Below are 26,049 nucleotides of genomic sequence, written 5' to 3' on the forward strand. Positions count from 1 at the left end.
CTAGTCATTGCGCTGTGTGCCTTAGGTACGTGTGAAATCCTGACGCTGGCTTTGCTGTACGGCTGTGTGATCATTCTACGCAAGCTGCCTGCCTTGGACACACGCGTCAGCTAAACTTAACAAGCGCTTGTCAGGATCGGTGCTTATAAAAGCAAAAAGCACAGTATTATGAAAATGCATTATCGTCGACAGGGGGCGCCCAAAGTCTACATATATTGCATCAGACTGTGAACTGAAAAAAAAAATGTATTAATTCTGAGGCAGTGCGCTGCTGCCAAATATATAGAGCATTTCTGTACATTAAGCCCCTGTCTGTCTGTGTGATCTAACGCAAAATATGATGATTATCAAAGCACCCGCGCAAAAATGTATACTCTCAATTTACAACCATGCACGGAACTGGGGAAAACGATAGAGCCTACCGTTGCTGACCTAAAATGTTAAGTCTAATGCTGGATGTAGAGTGGTGAAGTTTTTTTTTTCCTCTCTCGGGGAATAACTGGACGCTAGCTAGCGCCATCCCTTATCTAAAGTAATGCGATGCAAGCACATTATTAAACCGTCACCGCCCGTAGTAAAAACCCCCCACACTGGCACCAAATAGCCCTTTTCCCAATTATTTTATCACGGGTGCGCTGCGTTCACAAATCGCATCCTGTCGAAGTCGATTGTGCTACAGCGCCCTCTGCCTCCCCGTACTGCGCTGGTGGGGAGGATTTGAACTGCCCCCAGCCAGAGAGTGTGCGAGAGAGGGAGAAATGCAGAGACCGACGTGCAGAGCACTACCCTAATAGGCACAGCTACCGAGCGCAGAGACACCGCCGCTGAAAAAAAATATATAACCACCGACTCTTCAGCAGGGAGCCCATTAGAACTTAACTGCGAAGAACGGTAAGAGTTTTATAAAATGGTTGCTGATGTTATTTTATTTATTTTTTTGGGGTAGATTCACTTTGCATGTGTACCATCTCCGTTGATTAACCCAGCTGTAATGCATACTGTCCAATTTAGCAATAAACTGGAGGGGAGGGGGTGTATTTCATAGGCGAAAGGAGGGAAGGAAAAACTGAATAAGATTTATTATCAAAGCAGTCATAAGAAATTGTTTTTTTTTAGTATTTTTATTTTGCTGTTGTGGTGAATGACTTTATTTGCCAATGAAGTGAATTTGACGTCCTGGTTTTGATGATAAAACGTTTTTTTTGGGGGGGAAAAAGGGGTTGATTACTGATTAAAAATAGCTGTTGATTTTGATTTAGTATTGCGTATTTTAGTGTTTAATAGTATTTTGTGTTTTTTTATTTATTTGGGGATCCTTTCATTGGGATAATCCTTATCACCAGAAAAAAAATCACTTTGTGTTTAAATTAGTTTAAAAAGGGGGGGAAAAAGATGTGAAGCTCTTACTTGAGTACGGTAGATTAACAAAATATAAAGATGTCACGTTTTTTTTTTCACAAGGAAATCATAGGTTATAAAAACCGTAATGCTTTTCTAATAAGACATTTCATCCCCCCCACCCTCCTTCTTGTCTGTATTTGGGGGTGTGTGCCGACACATCTGGCTGCACTGCTTAAGCGATACGAGACCATAATGTACCTAAAACATTTCATTTTCGCAAAAGACAAAGGGAGACCGTCGTCGGTGTCGGTTTGGGTCTTAACAGATCGTCGAAACCTTCGTCGCTCTGGGAGATGTATTGAGGAATTCTCGATATAGTCCGCGCCTGCAGCGATTGGAAACCGTGTCTTGATTTTGCACAGATGGAAGTGGCACTGGCGTGGTTTTCACTCTGATTTAAACAGTGTCTTAACCCCGGCACGGACGGCATTTACTGCAAATCCCGTGAAGTGATGCGGATGAGTTTGTGTGTGATGTCTTTGTCGATAGCGTTATATACAATACAAGACGTCTTTTTACATCGTGTCTGTATTGAGAATGAATGAACCCAGTTTAGTAATTGTTATGGTCCTTTGTTTAAGGAAGCACATGCGCATTGCAAGCAGGGTGTGGATAAAAGATTGATTTTCTTCTCCCTTATCAATTGACTGTTGCTTCATTTGCGATCTAGTGAGACGACAGCCTTTTCTTGACACGAATGCTTACTTAGTAGATTCATGGTGTGCTACGCTTCTCTACATTTTTTTTCTTGCTTGCGGTCAGGCTGTAGACGACATAGCTTTTATCATCCAAGATACAGCAGGTTACACATATGTGACTGAGGCAGCTGGACACGTCTGCTTTATGGCGTGAAGAGGCTCGGAAGAAACCACACATACACATTTCGTGCGTGTGATTTTTTTAAACACTTTTTTCCACATATGAACACCATAGATATGAATGTTGTTTTATCGTTTGTTATACTTTCCCTGTGGATTTGCATCGCTTTGGTTTTATTTTTTATAACGCCCAGGATCGTAATTTGTTAACAGTAAATTTAACCAAAATATTGTTTCTTTTTATAAAATTTAGGATTGGGGATTGGAAATATGCGATGAACATCAGATCGTTTAGCCCCAACAGTGCTCCAGACTCTGGGTCCTGGTGACCTATCTGTTGGTTTTCAACCCACCTGTACTTTCAGTTGCTTAATTGGACTAATATTATGATTAAAATTTATTTGCTCTCTCTGCCCTGAAAATTCTAAAAAAGACGAGAAGGAAAGTTTTCACTATATGAATGATGTAGGTATATTGAGATCTCACGACAGTTCCAGAACTGAGAACTCAGAAATGTACAATCAGCAAATGTGTAGTTTAATTAAAAAACAGGGACTGAGCTGAATCAAAAAACAGCAGACCATGTGTCAGAAAGGCTGGAAAGCCTTGTGGTAGATCACAGTAAACAACATTGTTAGTCTAATCCTGTTATTTTAATGCAGAGCAGTCTATGGTTACACTAGATTTGAGCATATTTCCATGTAGCCAAAAGCTGCTCCCATTACTATCTTGTTTTTATTTACTCACTTTTTGTCATAAATGTGGTTAACTGAGCTGCTTGGAAGCTGATTTGTTTAGGTATTCAGTGGTTACATACTGTACCTTTTTTTTCATTGCTACAATGTGTTGCAGAAACAGAAGGGTGCTTGGCTCCAATTGAACATTCCTGTGGGGTGAACAATGACAAGAAAAACACTTTTATTTTCGCAACATTAAAACACAATCAGATCAATCAGCAATTAGGGAAATGCAGGCCAACTGAGTTTAAAGTTATTTCTGATTTTTTTTAAGAGGCAAAGCATCTGGTGCTTTGCCCATATACAGTGTTATACAGTACATACAATGAAAAAAAAAGAGCTATTTAAAGATTGCGCCACTAAATGAACTTGTAATGATGTCCACCTCCAAAGGTTCGTTTTCTCCACATGGCAAGAGCTTCCTCTCATGTTGTAAGAGTGTAGTTAAGTGTAGGAGACAAGAGAAGTCGTGATGTACAATATACTGTACAGTATACATGATGAGAACATACTGTATATGAGGATGCATGATCCAGATCAATAGAAGTTGTGGCACAAAGGAGTAAATATTTGGTGAAACCATGGGCAGTGTAATGCACTGTGTAGATATACCATGGTAAACGTAATGTTGGAAAGTGAAGTTGAAATGCATTATCCACAAAAACATTAATTTGACTCACTGGGGCCTCTACAGTCCTACGTTTGTACATACTGTGTGATGGGGAGATTTCCTGTGCCTTTGACATGTACAGAATTGCAGACGCAATGTTAATTCCTATCCAAGTTCCCTTCTGTTTTCTTTTTAATCCGAATTATCAGCTGCTTGAATGCTGAACTGTAATACCACATGTGTACAGTAGATTCTGTGATGTAGAATCCCATGTCCGCCGATATCCACCAAGATGAATGTGTGAATTTGCTGTGTCTGCAAGTTTTTGTAAGGGGAATTATTGCTGGTTCTGTGAAAAGCTTCTAAATTGGACTGGCAAGTTTGAAATGATAAAAACTGAAAAGCAGAGGGGGTTTGCACATAGCAATAATTACTAGTAACACTGGCTGGTAAGCAATTACCCATATTTATGTCCTGTATGTTATTGAGCTTTAATGGTCCTAGTCTTTCCAGTCCTGTAAACCACTGTTTTTGCCCATTAACAAAAATTTGGAATTGGCATGAAATTGGTAGCATTATTGCCAGCAAAAAAGAAATTGGCTAGTGCAAATCTGAAATAACTGCTGGCAGTTATAAGCTAACAATTATTGACAGCAAGCATTGCTACATTGCTAGCAGTAATTGCCAAGTGTAAACCCAACATAACACTGAGCGAGATGGAACATACAGTGTGATCTGTTGTGAAACCAGTGATGATATTTTCTTAATTTTGACTCCTGGAATGATGTCCTTGTCAGTTTTCCCCAATGTTTGGATGGAGATACTGAAACAATGTATTTAGCCTGTTATATCACAATGTCACACAATGTAGTACTGTCCAAGAGTGGTGAAAGCTGGAACCAAAAAAATAAAAAATAAACTATAATAATTAACAGCAACCTGTTAAAGTAGGACATAATGGCAGAACCTTAGAATATGGAAAAGAAAACAAGGTGTTGCTTCTTAATCTCTGTGACAGAAATCTAGGCCAATGTATGTTTGCTTTTCCATTACACACAGTGGGAGTTGATATGGATTTCAATTTGGTGTGAATACTGCCTGGGACCAAACATTGGAAGAACTGAAACATCAGTTTCTTCGAAGCTGAGCTCTCCATCCTCCAAAAAACTTCAGACGTCCCCCAAAGTCCGATGTATTGCGCACAAGAGTGATGCAGATCCGGAATGACATGAGTTCAGCCACTGCCTGCCTACACCGGCCAACGCCTGAATGTGTTGCTGACAGACACAATGAAGGGACAGCACTGCTAATGAAACCACACCAGTGTGTTGAATGTGTGGTGCAGGGTGTGGGCATCGAGACGAGAAGATACAGCAGCTCATGGGTTGATGTTAGAAGTGGAGTACGGGCGTTCTAACTGATAATGAAATGAACACTTGGTAGTCATTTGACCAAGGGGATGCAAGGCAGGAATTCAATTCAGAAACTGCTTGCAGGGTGAAAGAGGTCATAACAAATACTCGGTGATGTATAATTTAAATCATTAAAAAAAGCTCAGTAGCACCAAGAGCGGCGTCCAAACAAATTAGTGCATTTTTAATGATTATGAAAGATATTTTGGGCTTGCTGAAAGTGAATTTCTTTTCCTGCTCTTGGAGCAGCGGTTCAGTTGCTTTCTGCTCTTGGGATGGTACAAAGTGGAAAGTGGGACAATTCACCGTTTAACCAATTACTGTCATTGTCACATGCGTGGTTAGTTTTGAGTCAGGCATTCTATCTGCTGTCTCCTGCATCTCCCAGCTGCCCAAAGCTGCATTGCAGTTGAGTACTCTGCTGTGCTGAAAGGTGGGTCATGTGGTTAACTATTCCAAGTTTGCAATGGATTCAAGCTCTGAAGGGCGGTGTTACGATACTGGTAACAGTGTCAAACCAAATGATCGGTGAACTGTGTCCTCTTTGTGTGGAGTTTAAAATGGCTAGGAAAATATGAACTCGTCTCATTGTCATCACCCATTTCAAACCTGGACATATGGAAAATTTCTGAATTCTCATACAAAATATTTGAACTGTACTGCTTATCTTACTGTTATTGATTCCTGACTGGGCGGTTCAGGGCTGTGGTGGTTTGTCCTGCTGTCTCGGAGGACATATTGTACGAACTCCTCACTCCTTCTATGGTCAGTCTCTTTGGACTCCATTGGTTTGATGAGTTTTTCCTAACGTCTAGAGACGTACTGGTTTGTTTAATTTGGAGTCTCTAAATTGTGCTGGTCTGTGCACTTTGATGGGGGTAACCCCCTATCCAGAGAGTAGTCCTGCATAGTGCCAGGATATGACAGGCAAAGGGCCACAACCCTCCATAAATCAAGTGGCTCTAGACAAAAACTTACAAAATGATTATACTTTTGAAATGTACTGTACATTAATGTCTAACATGCACATTGTCTATTTAAGCTGCATCAGATGGAAGCGTGTGTTCCTAATACAAGAAATTGTGGCTGTTATAAGTATTGTAGAGTTGTACAGCAGCATTGCTGCCTTACAGCGCTGGAGCCCTGGGTTCAGTTCTAGACCAGGGGTGCTATCTGTGGAGTGTATATGTCCTCCCTATGTATGCAGTATGAAGGATTCCTCCCACAGTCTAAAGACATACTGGTAGGTTAATAGACTTCTGGGAAAACTGGCCCTGGTATGAGTATGTGTGTGTCTAAGTGTGCCCCACGGTGGACTGGCATCCTATCAATGGTGTATCCTGTTTTGTGCCCGTTGCTTGCTGGGATAGGCCCCGGCTCAACCGCAACCCTGAATTGGATGAAGCAGTTAGAAAATGGATGGATGGATAAGTGTTGTATTAGGAAGAGTGGAAAAATGGAATGGTAACAATTCATGCTAAATCCTTCCAGAAACCTCTGCTCATTCCTACCCATTCCTGTGGGTGAGTTCTAGGAGACAATACAGTTGGCATTGAGTTGACCTGAAACCAGCACACACAGGAATAGAGAGTAGGCTAACTGTCCGTCTTGATGGTGAAACGTTATCTTTGCAACATGGCCTATGAGGGAAGAGCTGCCAAACTCGAAGCAAATCTTTCCACTGGCATCATTGTCCAACAAAAGCAAAGAGCTTTGCAAATGCTGCTGAAGCAGCCCTGCAAATTTTGGGCCACTGCCACATTTTTTGATGAGTCCCAGTTCTGTCAGTTTTCATCCAGTGGATGTGTGCTGGTCTGGAGGAGGCGTTCTGAGGAATTTTCCCACAAAAATTTCCAGGCTACCCTGCAATACAGGAGGCTTCTGTGATGCTTTGGTGAACAATTTTGTTCAGCGGTGGTTGTTGTCTTGTTTTTTTCTTTGTGCTCACTACTTAACCTGCTGTGTCTCAGTCATCAAAATACATGACATTTTTATCAGGCTGTTTTGCAGAAACCGGTTTTTGGAATTGATTTTCCGCCAGCGGTCGAACGTTGTTCAGTTAAGCCATTTAGCAAAGATACAGCTTTGAAATGACTGGCCAGGTCTGTAGGTTCAACAATTTAGTTTGTGTTTAAGCAGAATTAAATACCAGGAGGCTAATTCATAAGTAACATTCATCTCAACCTCAGAAGGAATTTGTTATTCCCATATAGGACATGCCCTGTCTGACTGACACAAAGTTGAAAGAGCAGTCTGCAACTCATTGATTTATACAAGATGTTTTTGTTGTTCAGTGTCAAACATTATCAACACTGACATTTTACAATCAGGCTTTTGGTCGACTCCTTGTCATTTTGTCTTAAAGTCCAATAAAATTCTAACGGAGAAACAGTTGGCGTTTTCACAAGGAAACGTTTTTTTGTGTTTCTGGAATATTGATAGATACCTTTGAGTTTTTAAATATTAGGAGTCATATTTTAGACCTGTGTGAAACAAATTTAGGGTTTGATTAACACGTGTCCTATGCTATACTGTAGGTCAGGGATAGCTGCACTTACCACTCTTTCAGTAAAGTGCTGTAATTTAAAAAAAATAATTGTCACAGTTCTTTTCAATAGTTGTGATTTTAGCATTGCATTTTTTTTTCCTTTGCTAGGGTTTTCCTTAATCCTCAAGTAGATTAATAGGCTTGGCAGTTGTATCTGCTCTCTAGACTGTTTGCTTATCAGATAATACTGTATCTGGGTTTGCCTGAGCAGTTTCTGTGTTGAATTTCTGCCTCATATCTCCTTACCTAGCAAATGATTATGTTCTCTTTACAAATGCGATAGGAATTGATGAGGCAGCCATCTCACAGGTATAATAGTTTGTATCCCAACATGTCTGCCTTTTCCTGTGAAAGCGATTGTAACTAACCTCAGCCAGATTCCTTATTTTGACTTAATTTATTATGAATTTATTTTGGACATATTAAATATCCTGTCCCTGTCCCTTTTTTTATTTATTTCACAGTTGATTTTTGGGTGGTACAAATTTGAGGATAGTCCTTTAAACGATTGAAATACATTGAGTTTTTCCAAATTCCAAGAAAATGAAATGTCATGTTTTCTGCAAATAAATAAAATAACAGCACAGGGGAAGCGTAAATCCTTCAATTCATAAGCAAAAGAGAAAATGCAGCATTTAAAAGAATTTAATAATATTTTCAATTATAGATGTTACAACAATATTGTTTTTTTAATATGATTTCTTACAGTTTGACATTTTTGTCACTGTAAAAAAATATATATTTTTTGTGAATTAGTGGATAATAGTGGATTTTTTAATCAATTTATACTCGTGATAACATCCTCTGACTGTTGCAGCTCAGATATTTTTGTTTTATTAGAAAAAAGGTCCAATAAAAAAAAATGAAATCAAACACAGATAATTATTTTATACCAGCTATAGCTTCATATTTTCATGAAATGTCAGCTTTCTAAGCTTTATTTTTTAATTTGATCAACAGTGGCTGGTGGTACATTAAAGGTGTAATTACTGGTGAGAAGGGAACTCGATTGCTATAGAGACCTAACATCTGTGTGATTTGTCACGTACTGATTAATACATAAGTGGGACTGAAATTTCAGACAGTTTTCAGAAGTGGCTGGCATGAACTTTGTAACATTTAACAATGTGACCGTATTTACTTTTCCCAGTTAACCTCGACTTGATTTCTCTTTCATGATTTAAGAGAATGTAGCACAACATTCTTTGCTTAATTATCATTATATTTATTTGATCTTTGTCAGTGTTTGCATATTTGAAATATTTTGGACCTAGGCATTAATCTTCTTGGCCTGCAGAAATGTACATCTAATTCTTCTTAAAAACTCAAGGCTACTGTCTGTATGCTACATAAGGCCCAAAGGGATTAGTGTCCTGTCTCTTTACTAAACAGAACAGTCTCTAATGAGTAATGAAGACATGCATATTTTATTTTATTTTCTCTAGCTACTGAAATATAAAAGGAAAATAGTACAATACAGTATGTCTGAGAGCCAAAAGCTTTGGTTATAATTATAGTGCGGAGAAAGAGAGAATTATAGGGCTTCAATCTTGTAAAGGGTATACAGAACTGATTTGACAGGGCTTTTTGAGCTGATATTTTTCCAAGCAGGATTTATAAAGAATATGGTTTATGGTGGAACGTCTTGTTGATGAGAGGAATTTATTGTTGGTGTCAGCTGATCATTGCCAGTATTTCCAGAACTGAACAAAGGTTTGAGTAAACCAGGGCATGCTGAGCCAACATTCACAGTATTTTTTGTTCAATTTCAGTGGACTGTGCTGTGAAAATATATTTTTCTGATAACCGAAATGAAGAGGTTAAAACCTTAGGGACAGTTTTGCCGATTAGCAATAGTCCTAAATTTGCATATGTAAATTAGGATTATGTAGTCACACAGTATATAACTGCTGGACTCAGGGACTGTAGAAACTACTGATTAGTCACCAGATTGTAAAATGGAATTTTAGTTTTTTCAGTGGTTGTAATTTTATTCCAGCGTAATTGTTGTTGGAATCCTGATTGACCACAGTAGCCTTTTCCTCCTGACCATATAGTGATGACAAACTTACCAAGACGTGCAGATGGAAGGAAAGCCAAAAGTCTTGAATCCTGAAATGCGACACGTTGATACCTTTATAAAAAGTTACTTTGGTAGGTTTACACTACTATTTTTTTTCACTTGGTTTTCCTGTGCTCGGATCATGTCCTGTGCTTGCTAGGGCATCTTACCCTTTTAATTTGAGCATTTTGTGTTTTATGATGACTTTACCTTCATCTCACTGTGATGAACTACACTAAGTACACCATAGGATGGTTTATATAACAGTAAACTCTATAAGGTTTAAAGCCTTTTTTTTTACAGTTAAAGGGATTTTGTGAAGAATGTACAATGTGTAAAAACAAAGCATTTTTGGTCTGTGGGTTTTGCTCAGAGTGAGAGGTTTCAAACTGAGTAAAAAGCCTCAGCCAAATTGAGATATCCATACTGGTGCTTAAAGTTTCATGAGCAGCCCACTTACTCTCTCACGTCTGCTATGCTCCTGAGGAGCTTGTTTCACTTTCCCAGAACAGTGCATTTGCTCAGTCTTTGCACTCCTGCCTTCTTTCCATCTGTAAAGTAGACTGAGCTGAGCATTTGCATCGATGACGAGGGCAACGGGAAAGGCAGAACGCTCACATTCAATCTATTAAATACAATTTATGAACACTTCAGAGCACATTGATGATGCGCTCTAAGCACGTCTTATTCCATACAGCACCACGTTGGCTGCCTTAGAAAGAAATAGCCCATCCGATCATAAACAAATGCACCCTGTAAATGGTGAAGATGGGACTTTCCAAATTCCCTCAAACTGTCATCTCTGCTGTTCATCTGACTCTGCCTCCTGTTCTTCCCATCCTGGCTGTCTGGGCACTGGCTGACGGTGGGCGTGGTTGCTACACTGCATAAGACTTGCCAAGTTTGGGCTCCCTTGCCATCAATTAGTTATTTTCAGGGCAAAGACAGCTCACATGGCAAGGACAAATAGCGTATTGTAATGTGTTTTTTGCAGCAGAGGAGAATGACCCATAAAACTAATGTGCTAAGATGCTCTAATGAGTAACAAATCGCAATGTTCTCCTAAATGAACTTGTTGTGTGGCCATCATTGTCCTGCTCTCAATACCTTTTGTAGACTGTAGGCCTGTCTATTGCTGATTACAGCTGGCATGGTACCATTCTCCCAGATTTGTACAAAAAACATGAAAAGGCATTTCTTTTTGATTTTTCAACTCCTGGAAAACCCGGGTTAATTTCTGACCAGAAAGGAATTTTGAGCACCAAGTGGAAACAATGTTATATTTTAATTGTGCGCTCTGGGCCTCCTCTCATGTCTGACTCTCAAGTCCATTTAACTGGGAAAAAGTAATTTCTTATTTCAAATCATGGCTCCTGAAATATTCACAGGGTATAAATATTGCTATGAATGCCAGTTTTTTTACATACACATGGGAAATACAGCATGTGCTGAAAATAACCAGCTGTGGCTTAGTGACAAATGAAAACCTTAAGCAGCTTTAGGAGGACGGGTGTGTAATGTGTTCATGAATTTTCAACTACAGAAAGCAAGCTGAAATAAGAGAAATACATTATTGTACCAGTACTATCTTATTCTGTATTGCTTACACTGTATCAGTCTATGTTCTGTAGTGTTTTGTAAATGTATGCAGAAATAAAATACTGTATGTATGTGCCACTGTCAGAGGTTTTCTCTTGATAAACTATTTGTAGATATTTGTTATTCGTGTCACAGAGGTGGTTGGGTTGTCTTTCATGTATTAAATCTCAAAACCGATCAATTTTCATAAACATCTGAAGTCCCATATTGTACTTGCTTTTATTATTTTAAGAGTATCACTGTACTTAAACAAAAAAACAGCTTTCATATCTTTATGTATTCTATTACTATTGTTATTTTTATTTTTGTTACAGTAAGAAAAATGGTTGTGGCTTCAGACAATAATTTGTTAATTGAACTGTCAGAGGATTACATTTATTTCATACATCTTTTTTTGATTGAAAAATTTCCACAAATTCAATACTTTCCAAAGCATGTATGAATTTTTGGCACTCAAACCTGTAATACAGTTAATTTGTCTGACCATTTTATGAGCGATGCACAGTAAACCAGAGATGCGTGTATTTTCCATGAACAAAATGTTGCATGCTTTAAAAATCTCCTCATTTTTAATTCCACCCACATAAGAAAGTTCAATATATTAACATAGGTCTGTGGTTGTAACCTTGGTCATGTGTGTCCCCTATATATTAATATGCTCAGAATACAGTACTTGGTAAACCAGTCAAAAATTTCAGAGACGAGGAGATATCAATATGTTGGAAATAATTGCTTTCTGAATGCAAAAGATGTCTGAATTAATTGACTTTTTTAACAGTAAAATATATGGAGCATATAAAGAAACCTCAGTTTATTGCTTATACTGTATATGTTTTTTAGTAAAATAGTGTATTTTTTGTATTGATTAAATATTGCCATCATTTTTGATTAATTGATCATTCATGACTTCCTGTGAAAGTTGGTCTACGGCACCTCGGATGCTCTCAACAGTAGTGAAGTGAAGCTCCTTCTATTGTGGAATCAAGCTTTGGTGTAAACCACTGAGATAATGATCAGTGATTCTGGACAACTGCGCCAAATGGCGATTGTTGTCTACACCAGACCAATCAATGGCGAGGTCCTAGTGTGATGGCCTGGGCAGGCATGTCTGCTTGCTGCTTGTAGTGATTATTGGTAACGTGACTCTCCTGTCACTGGCCACCCCATGGGATCGATCCTGACATGACAACACTGCAGCAGGACAATGCATGTGTAGAAGCAGTTTCCTTGCCAAAATGAGGGTATTTGGATGCCCTCACCAGAAACAAGACCCATTGCGCAATAGTGGGAAGAGCTGGGAAGGTGTAAGGTCTCTTGGGCTCAGAGATCCAGCACCTGTCCAGGCTCTCCGAGAGGAATGAGACAGAATCCTACAAGACTGCTTCTTCAGCCTGGAGAAAAGCATGCGTTCCTCCTGCTGTTAGCCTGTCACCTCCACCATAGGCCCCTCACAGTGATCATCCCCATAGAAGACGAACGTAAATCGGTGTAATGAATCTACCTTTGTCGTGTTTGTTCAATGAAATGTTAATGGTCCTGCGACAAGTAAATTGTGTATTTTTTTAATAATAACTTCATTAATGTTTTGTAGTTATAGGTGATGGTTTGGGATGCTTAGTATATTTTAAATTTCAGTGTAGAATTAATTTTGGAACAAGTAAAGGTTTATTCCATGCTGAAAAGAGAAGAAAGGAAACGCAACGTTTCGGCTGTGGAGCCTTCTTTGGGTGTGAGAAAGACAGGGAAGTCAGCAGAGATTATATAGCATAGGAGAACAAAAGCCGGGAGTGTAGAGGAGGCGGGAGCAGGGGGCGGGCAGAGTGGGCACTCGGGTGGTGTGAAGTCGAGAGAGAAGCGTGGTCGAAACCTGCAAATGAATAGAGAGAATTAGAAGGAACTTTTGTTCTCCTATGCTATATAATCTCTGCTGACTTCCCTGTCTGTCTCACACCCAAAGAAGGCTCCACAGCTGAAACGTTGTGTTTCCTTTCTTCTCTTTTCAGGATGGAATAAACCTTTACTTGTTCCTTTGCAGCCTACGTATGCTGACACAGCTACCTACTAGAATTAATTTTTACAATGACCTTGGAATTGAGATTGTATACATTGTATGTGTATAACATGCATCTAAGTGATATACAAATTATTTTAGGTATTGCATATGTAATAATTACTTTAATGTTTTTTTTTCATCTGGGACATGATACAAGTCTTCATGTTTGTAAGTTGTTTACAGCAAGACTTACAAGAGCTGCACCTACAGTATCTGTATGTCTGAACTGAGTATGTTAATATAACTTCACCAATAATTGCTGTTTTTTATTTTGCTAAACTTTAATTTGGCTTGATTTTGACAGTGGTAAGGTTTACATTTGATTTGTTTGTTGGCGCCAGCGTGCAAATTGAAATTGTACAATTTTGCTAGCCTAAGAGAGTAATGCTGCCTCCCATTGATTGTGTGTGCGTGCTTAACGGCAGGCAGCCAATTTTAGTCATCATCTGTCATCGGAAAGAAAAGGCGGCTGTTGATTTTTTTTCTAATGCTGCACTGCTGGTTCAAATTGCGGTACTATACTTTTGAATCTGATTAATAATAATTGGTCAATTGGAAGATATTTTTAACCAAAGCAAGTTTCAACAACTGGAGGGTAAAGAGCTGGAACTAGAGAGCCACTTACAGTACAACTGGAGGTTGGTTTTCCATATTGGCCAGAGAGTAAAAGGAGGTTAAGTGGCTTTTTGAAGGTGTTGAACAGAATCCTCCTGGTAAGAAAGCTCTTTTCTCAAAGGCTGGACCACCTAATTTCCAGTCTTGTGTGCTCTTATGTACATTATTTTATGTGTTTATTCTTTATCATATCTGTGTGTTTGTATATGTGGAAAACAGTAAATGTTCATAGCATATTTATGGGTTTCTGCTGCTACAACAAAAGGCTTTTGGTACAAAAATGCGACCACACAAACATTAATAAATTGTTCTTTAAAAAGGCAGAAAACAACTCTCACTGGAAAAAATCCATTACATTCAAGTGGCAGTTTTGATTAATTATCTCTTGAAACCTTATAGTGCTTATAAGTAACCATTCAACCAATTACTAGCCATTCTACAAGATTTAATCAATCTGGAAGCCAAAATGTTATTATTCAAGAGTTTCCATCATGATCTTGAACCTGGGAACCTACTAGACTTTAAATATTAGGGCTTTCAGTCTTGCTTAGAACAGTGAATTAAAAAAAGCTCCTTGGTAATGGTTTACTACAGACATTAGCTCTTACACAACATATCACCTCTCTGTACTGTTGGTGATTTTGTTTCTCCTGGCATGCAGGGTGAAGGCATTAATATTGTATTCGCCGCTTACATTATCTTTATGAAACTCAGCCATCTTGTGCTTCTTTGTCAGCTGTACCTTTTTATGGGGCTGAAAAATATATTGGGGGGAGGGACTGTAAAAGCAAAAGAGTATTTGGAAAGCCCTCTCTGTCCTGCTGATGTCTGTTGAGTTTATCCATAGGTACTCAGCTACGAAGCTGATTATGTACGTTTGCACATATTTATTTAGTTCATTTGTGGCAGATATCTCCAGACACCTTTTGCGAGATCTGATCCAGAGTGGGCAGTGGCTGGAGCACTACAACTGGGCAGTTCCTTGATTCAGAACTAGCAGCCCACTTTTCGCTGCTGGAACCTGCCCGTATCCCAGCTACCCTAGTATCACTATGGCAACATCTTTCTGTGAAGAGGATGCATTTCTCTTGTGACAACAGAGCAATTTGATGTATCAGCAATTCAGATTTTTATAGACTCCAAGGGACATAGTTACAACAGTGGAAAATAACATTTATGTAGCTGCTTTCTAGTAAAAATAATTTCCAAATAATTAAATAGAATGAAAATGGTAAATTACTTGCTTTAAAATTAATGCAGTCAAAGAAATCATAGACTGTTTTTCTAATCATCCTATAAAGGCGGCATGGCAATGCGCAATACTGCTGGACTTGGGAGTTGCTACAAAACCTTTGTTTTAAAGAAGTTAGTTACTCTACATAACATCTTCTAGACGTTGACCTTAACAATTTCGTTTTATCAGCTCAGTTGTTTTTTGTTGCACTCCTTGTTCTCCATGTGGGCCACATTGCTCCACTGAAAGAAATAAGGTATTTTCTTCACAGCAATTATAATAATTGCTTACACTTATAGCGCTTTTCTGGACACTCCACTCTAAGCACTTTACAGGTAAAGGGGACTCCCCTCCACCACCACCAATGTGCAGCCCCACCTGGATGATGCGACGGCAGCCATAGTGCGCCAGAACACTCACCACACAACAGCTAACAGTGTTACAATCACATACTGTAACAGTGGCATCACAGATACCTGCACTCTTTGATGAACCCTATCAAATCACTTCACTAATTATCCCATTCAACAAGATAATAGTTACATTAACAGACTCATAATGAAGATTTTTATACATTAAACAGTCAAAATACATCCCTTATTCTTAAATTCTGCTGTAATGAAGACTACATTGTTAAGATGCCCAAATTATTATGTTATTCTAACTATAAAATGAATTTTACAGTTCGTTTTGTACTGTATTTGTACCAACTTGTTTATAATTTCTCTCTTGAATAGGCTATCAATAAAGGTAAGTGTTACAATGAGTTCTTTTTACAGTTTAATTTAAATCACTATCTAAGCCATTTAAAGTCCATAACCTACAGTATGTAACGCATGAAAAATGAGATTTCAGGTTTTTGAAAAAAATAAAAACATTTACTGTAGATGAGATCTGCCCAACCCTGAATCTCATCAACCCAGTGGCCTCTGGTTTAGGTCTCACATGAGTTCCTGCTGAGTTAACTAAAAACATGCCTCACCTGATAATTTGCTTGGGTAGCTTGGACAGTTTTCAACTAGTCAATAGTCAGAGATTGCAAATTAACATTGAGATTTAAGGCTCAAGCCAAAACCTGTATCTGCTTTGGGATGCATGTTTTTAAGAGACATTAAAGTGAGCGAATTTAATTATTGAAGTTTTAATCAGTTAACTGAGAGCTAAGCTACTGTAGAAAGAAAAAACTTTTAACGAAAAGGTAATGAGGGCAAGGAGGGAGAAGCAGTCTAGTCTAGACTAGAACAGTCCAGTCTGTTTTGGCTAAATCTGAATAATATTTGTCTGGTTCATAATCCATGTCAGCTCTTGTGTTGGTATTGCATAGCACTAATCAGTAATGTCACTGGGTAATAGCATATCATTTCACAGTACACTGCTCTAAAACTATGTGTTGTATACATACATACAGGTGGAATGTTGCACCATGGCATTAAAACATACTTTTTGTGTCAACATTAAGCAAACATTGCAATGTTTCTCAAATAGTTAAACCAAAGAAAAATGAGAATGTTTCATTGCTGTAAAGTCTATTTGCTAACTGGGGATTTTGTTACATTTTGACACACTAAAACATATATTTTTACATTTAATGTAGTTATTTAATTAACATTAACTACACTACATTTCATGACTTTTAAGTTTGTGGTGAAGAATGTTTTATCCCAGTAATGTGCGGAAAACTCAAAATACATTTTACACACTACAATGTATAAAAAAACGAATAGAAAATAATTTAAAGGTTCAAACATTAGGAGAAAGGAGAAAGACATAAGAGGATCAGGAGAAAAGAGGTGTTTTTGAGAAGCAAATCAACGTTTCTGAATTTTTTTAAAAGAAAGCTTATGACTCTTGAATTTATGTAACCAGTTGAATGCAGTCACTGTGTTCTTTCATGTGTGAGAATTTCTGTTTAATCAGTTTAGCAATGTCCTTATCACTAGATCTGTATTTGTTTTTAAGCTGCCCTGAAATTGGCCACAGGCTGAAGCTATTCTTTTCTTTTTCTGTTTAACACAGTAGTTTAAAATATTCTGGGTAGTGCAATATATTTGCTTCATAACATCGACTGCTTAGCTGAAAAAATGCCCCAGGGAAGCGCATTCTGCAGTTCTCATTATATCAATTAACCTGCGTTGGTAAATAATATTGCCTTTGAAACCGAAGCTGAAGACTGCAATTTCTTCATATTGGTTGGTCATTGTCAAGCCTGTATAGTAATGTGCACTAATGTAGGATGAACTGGAATGTATCTAAATGCTTTTGGGAAATTTGCTGTTTCAGCAGTTAAAGATCCATCCTTTACATTGTAGACATTGAAGAATTACTTCAGCACAGGAGTACTGTACAAGGAGCAGGGTCTGCAGTTTGCTACAAAGACTTTGCCTTGTGATGCATTTAAAGGTCTGGAAGCTCTGTCATAGCAGTCTAAAGTTAAAAACTGTAGGTTATAAAGAAAACCATGAGGGGTAAAATGCAGACACCATTTACAATGAGTCTGGTGGATCTAAATGGATCTGAATGGATTCCACTGAGTGGGTGAGAACATTGTTACATCCTGGGATACTTTTTTGTGAAATTGATCCTGCATAATAGGCAACATTGCCGCATAAAGTCTGCAGCTTAAGGTGAAGCGGGATCCTGGTGAAAATAATTTGTGTTTAAGGAATGTGTGTGACTTTCACAGCAGGAAATGTTATTTGCTCACTGTAATACACTGACCCTTAATAAATGAGTAAGTAAAAGTAAAAGAGTCCTTTTTGGGGACCATTTTAAAATTTTCTCAAAATCTATGTTTATGTTATGAAAAATAAACCAAGATAGGAAGAATTGCATATCAAGGAATTTGTTTAAAATAAATCATATACTGTAGCAGTTCTCTCACTCCTCCTCTGTAAGAATCCAGGAGTATTCTGCTTAGTTTTTATGCCACTGTTAACAAATAGGATATCTGATAATTGCATGGCATTGCCGAGACTTAGTATATGTCTAAGGGGAATAGATAACATATAAATAAACTACTATGACTTGCACTCTTCGGTAACTTGAGATGTTTTGGCTTTTTGAGAAACATGTAACAATCACTGTGTGTCTGACACAGCCTTTAAACTTGGCTCATAAGAGCATGTTGTAGTTTCATGGCTGAACTATTAATGTAAACAGAAATGGGTGAAGTTTTGCCAAACAGAAACTAGGATATAAATGGAATTACTTCTAAGCAAAGTTCACTGTAAATAGAAAATAAAATTATTTGGGTGTAAACAGAAATGTTTTGCATTGTGTGGAGTATGACTCCTTTCTTACCTTCACTAAGAAGTGGATCTGTGCCAGTCTGTATTTAAGGCTGTTTGTTGTCACAGAAACCATTGCCATGTACACATGTGTGACACTACTTGGTTAGTGGTTAATGGGCACTTGCTTTTTATTAGTCACAGTGCTTTTAATACTGGACCCTTAAACCGTACTTAACACTTAAAGAGATGACCTCCAGTAAGGGTCACAGCAAACATTGAATATTTATCTTTATGCTGATATCCTTGAGCTTTATAAAAGATTTAGGATTTTTTTGTTTTTTGGACTGTTGGCTGTTGAATTTACAATCCACATGAAATGAAGATATTTCAGTGTTAAGTTTTGTTTATAAGCTTTCTTTAAAACATTTATTATGGACAAACAAATCCAGCTTGATTTCTGCAATATTAATCTGAAGATCATTTAGGCCAAAGCCCTCAGGAAGCGTATTCCAAAGATCATGTAGGATGTCTTTCACAAGAAAAATAGAATCTGTAAGTCAAATGTATTTTCCAGAATTCTGCAGAACATTCTCCATGTGTTTGTTTTTTTTTTCCACTTGAAAAATGATTTCACATCTCAGCCTTTAAAAAGCGGGTAATGAAATATATTAACAAAATTAATGTTGGCATTATATCTTAAAATAATGGAAAATGGAGCGATTTGCTCATGTGGACTAAATTTACTACCACTAGGACGGTCTACTGTGAGTCCAGGGATGTGAGATCTCTAAGGAAAGCTATGATTGATGCTGTACTCAGTGACATTTGCCCAGTAGGAGGAACCTTCCAGAATTTCAAAACCACTGTGCTGTAGGAAGACACTGACCTACAGATGATAAGTTGAACTGAGCTCCTGACTACTTGGGGATGAAAGATCCCATGTCCCTGTTCATAAGAGTAGTTAAGACAAAGCCATGGCATCCTGACTATAATTCACAACCTTCCTAAAGTTCTCTCTTAATTCCATTGGTAAAACAATTTCTTACTGCTCCATCTAATTAGCTGTGCAGTGGGTGATGTTGCTGGTGAATAATGGCTGGTGCACTCCACCCAGATGAGTACTGTCCTGCAGTTCTAGATGAAGTGGGTCTTCTCCTATATGTAAAGTGCTGTGTGATTCTTTAGGATGGAAACCACAGTGAAAACCAAATGTGGTGTACGTGTGACACTTCTTAACAAAACCACAGACCTATGGAGAATGTGTTCCAATAGGAAGTGACTGTATACATTCAAGGGTTAGGGCTGGTGATGCCCTGGGATCACACTGCACACTATGCTGAACTCTGGTGATGTGATGTTAATTGATAGGAATGCCATCACTGTCCCTAGAAACATGTTTCCAATAGCCAAACTGTGTGTATAGCAAATTCCACTGCTGGCGTGGTGTGTAGTTATCATGATGCACATGGTTAAATCTGCCAACCACTGTAACTTCTAGTACAGTTTTCATGGCTTTCCTGTTGTATTTGTAAAAAAATACAGTGTTCCTACAGGTAAGTAGATGAATGTTCTAAAATCAAAGCAAGGTTATCCACTTTTGAGAAGGAGTACTTCTCGCGCAACTGTATGTGGCTTGTGTGTCTATTACAACAAAAATGACTCAGTGTATGGCTCACTCCAGCACTCTTAAGAGTCTAGAAGCAAATCTGAATAGAGTCTGTACCCTCTCTGCCCAAGACTGGTGTTTACTTGTAGAGGCTCAGAGCTAGATGAAGTACATACCTTTTTAAATTCTAATTAATTTTCCAGTGTGGTCAGAGCCTAAGATATATATTTGTGGCAAAAACATAGTATTTAACCTGGCAATTTTGCTTTTAGGGAAACATGGATAGAGTTTTGCAGTCCAACTCTGTAAGCTTGTAAGCATGTTGTTTTGCCTAGGAAAACAGTAAGAGAATTTCTGTCTGTATTAACAGTTCAAATGTGGTTTTCTTCATGTTTAAGTAAGCCAAGGAATCAAAGCTGGAGTCATACCCAACACTTTATTCCTGTCAGGGAGATGCAAAACATGACTGTCGGTCCATCTTTATAAATGTGCAGAATATTCAATTTATTATTTGTATTCAACTTCTTCTATAAAAGCCCATCTCTTCTCTTGGCTACGAGGAAAAGTCAGACTGTTGCAGAGAGTTGAAGTTACACCTTAGTTTTTATGGATGTTTGCTTTGGGATTTGAATTGATGATAATATTTAGTTTTATATGACCTAAAGATTTGCTGCTGTTGTTCTTATGCCATGTGAAATGGGTTACTGAGCTGTAAACACATAAAACAAACCAGCTGCCTAGGAACAAAGCACCAAGTACAAATACATATCTTGAGTGTCATTCAGCTGGCCATATATTCTATAGAGGATAAAGTAAATATCCCGCCTTGTGCGTGTTGCTTGCTGGGTTAGACTCTGGTTCCCCGTGACCCTGTATCGGATGAAGCAATTAGAAAATTGATAAAGTAAATGCACATACACTAGAAAGATTACACATTGTGTTTTCTGATACATTTTCTGTTTTCAGTCAAGTGGCCATCAATCTCTACAAAATGGAGTTTTGTAGACATACCTTCCCTACTGCCCAGGCTATCACACTTGGATCTCTCCATTGTGTGAGTTGTCATGATTCCAGATCACTGATGATATGACTGACATTGATGGATGGCTTCTTGCTGTAACATCTTGCAGGGTAGGAATTGGTGGATGTGAACATCCTACATTGCACAGACTTTTTGTCCAGCCTTCAGCACACCAACATGTAAAGCTGTTTTCTTGATAAACAGTGTATATTCAACAGGTTAAGTCAAGTCATCACCTGCAGTGTGTCCAATCAACTCTCTTACTAATGAGGTGGTTTAGTGTCTCTACTTTGAAGGTCATAGGCCAGAAGATCTCAGGCGTCCCCAAAAAATGAATCTGTATCCAAAATCTGTATACTTTTGTTTGTTTTTTTCTCAAAACATTCCTAGCTAGAGTAATACATTTCTCTTTGATGCTCAGTATAAGAAGGAAAGAGAGTGTTTAGTGGATAAAAGTGCTGTAATTCTTCACCATCTTATCACTGACATTTCTGTAGTAGTGAAACTACAGTTCCTCGATCAAAACTAAAACTAAACTAGTTTGTAAGGTTCTTCAAAGTCACCATCTGTGACCGAGGTCTTTCTTTTGCAAGATGTGATTGCAGTGGTGCTGTCATCAAGAATAACTAAAAGTACGAGATTTTTGTGCAGTGCAGTGCGGCGAACACATCAGATCTCAAGGTACTTCAAAATATTTGCATAGTAAACAATCTATGGCAACAGGAACAAGGAACAAAAAGAAATGTTCCAAAAATCTTTTTAGCTGAAGAATGAGTGTGAAATGTATTTAGCATCAAGAAGTGAATGTGTTTCCACTACATCAACTCCTGTTTAGCTTCAGAAACCCTGTGATGGATTCACACTTCATCTCTAGTTACAGAGCATAAAATAAAAGAGAAATTATTTCCACGATGCTCTAGATTTTTCAGACGGAGTTATGTCTTAGGGAAAATATTCTGGGCACTTGTGTAGATTCTGAGGTAGAATACTCAGCAGACATGGTTCGGAGGTGTAGATTGATGGTCTGTGATGCCTTCGGACACAGAGATTGCTCAGCCTCTGGGTACATTAGTGCAGACATCTCATCTGAAGGTCAGCTTGGAAAATGTTCAAATAGGAAAAAGGCTTCAAACTGGTCTGGCTTTTTAGCAAACATCATTGTATAATGTCAAGAGAGAAGCTATCTGTATAGAATTACTTCTTTATTATATATTTTTTGCATTTGAGAAGGTGGTTAAATGAAAGACAGAAACTGTTAGTACATATTGTTCATGTGACTGTGTCTCCACAATGTTTTTAAAAAAGGATATGAATAGTGAGCTGGTGAAATTATGATTTAGTATCCAGTGTAACCTAAAGAACGTGATGTGAAAATATACCTTTAGCTGTCTGTGTTCGTTTTGAGCACTTGTGTAAATTGGCCCTAAGTGTGAGAGTGTGTGTCTGTGTGTGCCCTGTGAAAGACTGGCGTCCCGTCTTGTACTCATTGCATGCTGGGATAGGCTACAGCTCCCTCAACAAGCCTGAATTGGAAGAAGCAGTTAGAAAATGGAGGGATGGACGGTGATTTGAGAAACTAGACCTTTTACTGTATCTGTGAATTCAATACCCCACTGATTTGAAAATCTGAATTACTGGTAAGGAAAGAACCAAATCACCCTATGGGTTTTATGCAACTTTCATACAGTATGTCTGTTTTTAATGGTAAAATCACTGGGCAGTAACAGAATCACTCTAAGGTCATTTAATGGTATTAGGCACAGCAGATGACTGATGGTTTGAGACAGTATTAAAGTTTTTCCCCTAGTTTCTGTATTGAATTATTATTTATTGTTAACCCTTGTATTTGACTTTATGAATCACTTTCTCTTATTTACAATTATTTTGTGTTTTGTTGTCTTTTTCCTATGCTGTCACTGTGCAAGACCAGAATTCTGAAGCGATATGGAAATGTTCAAATCAAGTTGAGTTTGTCTACTCAGGCATGAAAAGTGCACTATCGAGTCATGATTATATCTATTTCCTTTGCCCTATCAAGTGTTAGCTTGAAGAATATTTCTGGAAGTTGTAAGCAGGGGAGAAAAAACTTGTATCTGCTGCTGATATCAATAAAATTCACCACCACGTCAACAACAAAAAAGGAAATGACTGGAATGAATGAAAATGAAGAAAGAAAATAATTTTCTTTAAAGCTGTGCTTAAAATTCTATTAAGTCAATCTCTGACCATTCTTCTTGTGAATTGAAGGATGAACATGCATTTAAAAATATTAATTTGCCATGAGAATTATAAAAGCAAGGAGTATTTAACTATTTAGCATTTATATATTCACCTAGAGGTTATATATCCAACCCACAGGGTGCTAACTGGAACAAATTTTGATAAGAAGCAGCTTTTATTTCTTGGAAAGGCAGTACGTGGGCACAAATTAAAGTACCTACAATAGTGCATTGGTGCGTAATGGAAGAGTATTGGGACACAGATAGAAGATGTGTTTCAGAGGGTGTTCCTGGAAAACACCATGTGTATTTGCTCATGCCCATTTTAGTCTTGTTTTAAGTGATTTTGTAGTTTAATTTGATGTTTTGATATTTTCTGATTGACTCTTGCATTGGGCTTTGCTCATTTTTTATTTTCATAGGGAACTTTATGTGCTACAGTAATGGGTTTGGAAATACAGTTTCACAGTTTGTCCTGGGATATGCCTGCTGAGGTCAATGTATGCATTGAAGCAAATGGAGATTATTTTAAAAGTGTGTTCATGCTCAGCAATGCAGGAAAACGCTGTCATGTGCTTTATTTCCTGAGCTGTAACTATTAGTATTGTGAAACTTGTTTTTAGAAAATGTAATGCAGGGCTTAATTTAGAAATTTGCCTAGAGAGCCAATTTCAGGCCAGTTCGGTAAGGGAGACTTCAGGAAATTCATGAAGAAATGATCCTAATGTGAGACAGCAATCATCATTTTCATATTTTATCTTTAATCTTGAAATGTTTCATGAAAGGTAACTATCATTCCAATTAAATTTAAGATGTTACATAGAGCACTTCCTATTTATGTACTGACAATCTATGAACTGTATTTCAGATCTGTTTTATTGATCTTAATATACACAATTCTCAGGATCACTGCTAGATTTCAATTGGAAATTGCAGTTTAAAATGGATTTTAACAGCACTGTTTGTATCATATAACTAAACTGCATTTTGCTAAAACAAAGTGCTGTAAAATATTTTCTGTCACTTTGAAAAGACCTACCAGCTGAGTTTTGGCCTGAAGTGTAGCCTGTCAGTCAGGGATAAGAAGCTGGAAATAGCTAGCATTTGCACCAGAATGCTGATAGTTATGCAAAGAAAACATTTCCTTTGGAAAAAGAAAACATTTCTCTTCAAAGAGAAAAAAAAATACAGTAGTAAAAATACAACAGTAACAAAATTAAAAAAGACAGACATGCATGTTTGTGTTTGTAGGGAATTTGTCTTATTTTAAAATATGTTCAAATGAAATTGGGCCCATAACAGATATTTTTGGGGCATTTTGAGAGTTAAAGGAAGATACTCTTTGGTGTAATGAAACACATTATTTTTTGGTGGGGAATCCTTACCTCAGCTGTTTGTCAGGAGTTATTTATTGTCTTTGGAGGGGCATTTTGTCATATTTTGTCCCCACATAGATAATAACACATCCCCTTGCACACAAGAATCCTCTGGATACAGATAGCAAATTCCCCAAACCTCTCTGCTGGCACAGTGGAGAATGTCTCATGAGCCTTCATATTTTAATTAGAGCTGCAGGCCAAAAATGTGTGTGTGTGTGTCACTCCAGTTAGATAAGAGGCCTGGAGGTGGGTAGTATTCTTGACTATTGTGCTTTCAATATGTACTTTAAATATAATCACATAATTGTCATTATTTTAATCACACTATTTTACTCTTGTAACAGAATATTTTGGACGATATGTTTTAGAACATGACCTTTCCATTCCTTTTTTAAATGCTTTCCATTCAGTCTTTTTGTAGGATGTAGATATCAGTGAGTAATGTTTGACAAAGGAGGGCATTCAAATTAAGTTTAACTGCTGCAGAAAAGCACTTTAACAGCGTGTCACAGGAAACAGCTCCTGGACTTAGCAACATCAAGGGTTTGCAAGTTGGTTTTCAAGTCGCAACAAACATGGTAGTTTGGTGAATGATTTCCTGTGCTTCTCTGTTGCTAAAAATGTGACCTTTGATAAATGAGTGGTGTGAATTTAAATGTTCCAGCAATTAGATATCTGTCGTGTTTTCTTTTGAGAATGTTGGTAAGTATTGTTCTTCATTCCCTAGTTAAGGGATGCAGTATAACAGCATAGGTTTAACATGGACTGTCCACACAAGCAAAACAGAAACAAACTGATCTGAAACTACTGCAGGGTGTTGATGGAACTGGGAACAGAGGAACTTGAGAAAGTTACAAACAGGATGGATTAGTCCTTTTGGTGTTAATTGATTAACCGAAGCATCAGCTGCTCTTGAAAGAACATGGCTGGGTAGCTTGTTCCAGACTCCCACAACCCTCTGGGTAAAGAAGTGCTTCCTGTTATCAGTTTTAAATTGACGTGTTGTTTTGAGGGACATATTGAAAACTTTTATTGTAACAAAGATGGAATGATACCTGGCCACACCTGTTTGTTGATGGCCTTTTGCAAATGGAAAAAAATATCTTGGTATACAGGTAGTAAACCTTGTTAAAAATAATTAAACAATACCAAAAGTAAAATTCCTTCTTTAATAAATGTGGGAGAACAGATGAATAAGAACAGTCCTGAGGCCTTTCCATCATCTCCCAGTGTTGAAATGTGGTACGTCAGTCACTACTCATCGTACTGTACATACATAGAGAAACCACAAGAAAAACCTCAACAACTTAGCTATTACCTATTTACCCTGACAAAGTAAGGTAATGGCAACCATTCTAAATACAGTATATTGTATCAGTTTCATCAGGTAAGTGTAAGGGAATGACTCACTTAAAATAAGTCGCAGTTAAAGCAGGAAATCTGAAAAATGCATTAATAGCTAGGATCCGTTATGCACCACAAGAGTTCACAGGAAATATTTGGTA

At 37.8% G+C, this 26,049-nt stretch overlaps 1 protein-coding gene across 1 annotated transcript in view; it reads left to right on the forward strand.

The window, feature by feature from the left end:
- Positions 1–677: 677 nt before the first annotated feature.
- basp1 (brain abundant, membrane attached signal protein 1) overlaps positions 678–26,049 on the forward strand; it is a 52,848-nt gene continuing 27,476 nt past the window's right edge. The window contains exon 1 of the mRNA XM_088643921.1: positions 678–891. The gene's annotated coding sequence lies outside the window, so the exon portion shown is untranslated. The remainder of the gene's footprint in view (positions 892–26,049) is intronic.

This window comes from Lepisosteus platostomus, chromosome 8 (assembly GCF_059453375.1).
Source record: "Lepisosteus platostomus isolate fLepPlt1 chromosome 8, fLepPlt1.hap1, whole genome shotgun sequence".
NCBI classification, from domain to species: domain Eukaryota; kingdom Metazoa; phylum Chordata; class Actinopteri; order Semionotiformes; family Lepisosteidae; genus Lepisosteus; species Lepisosteus platostomus.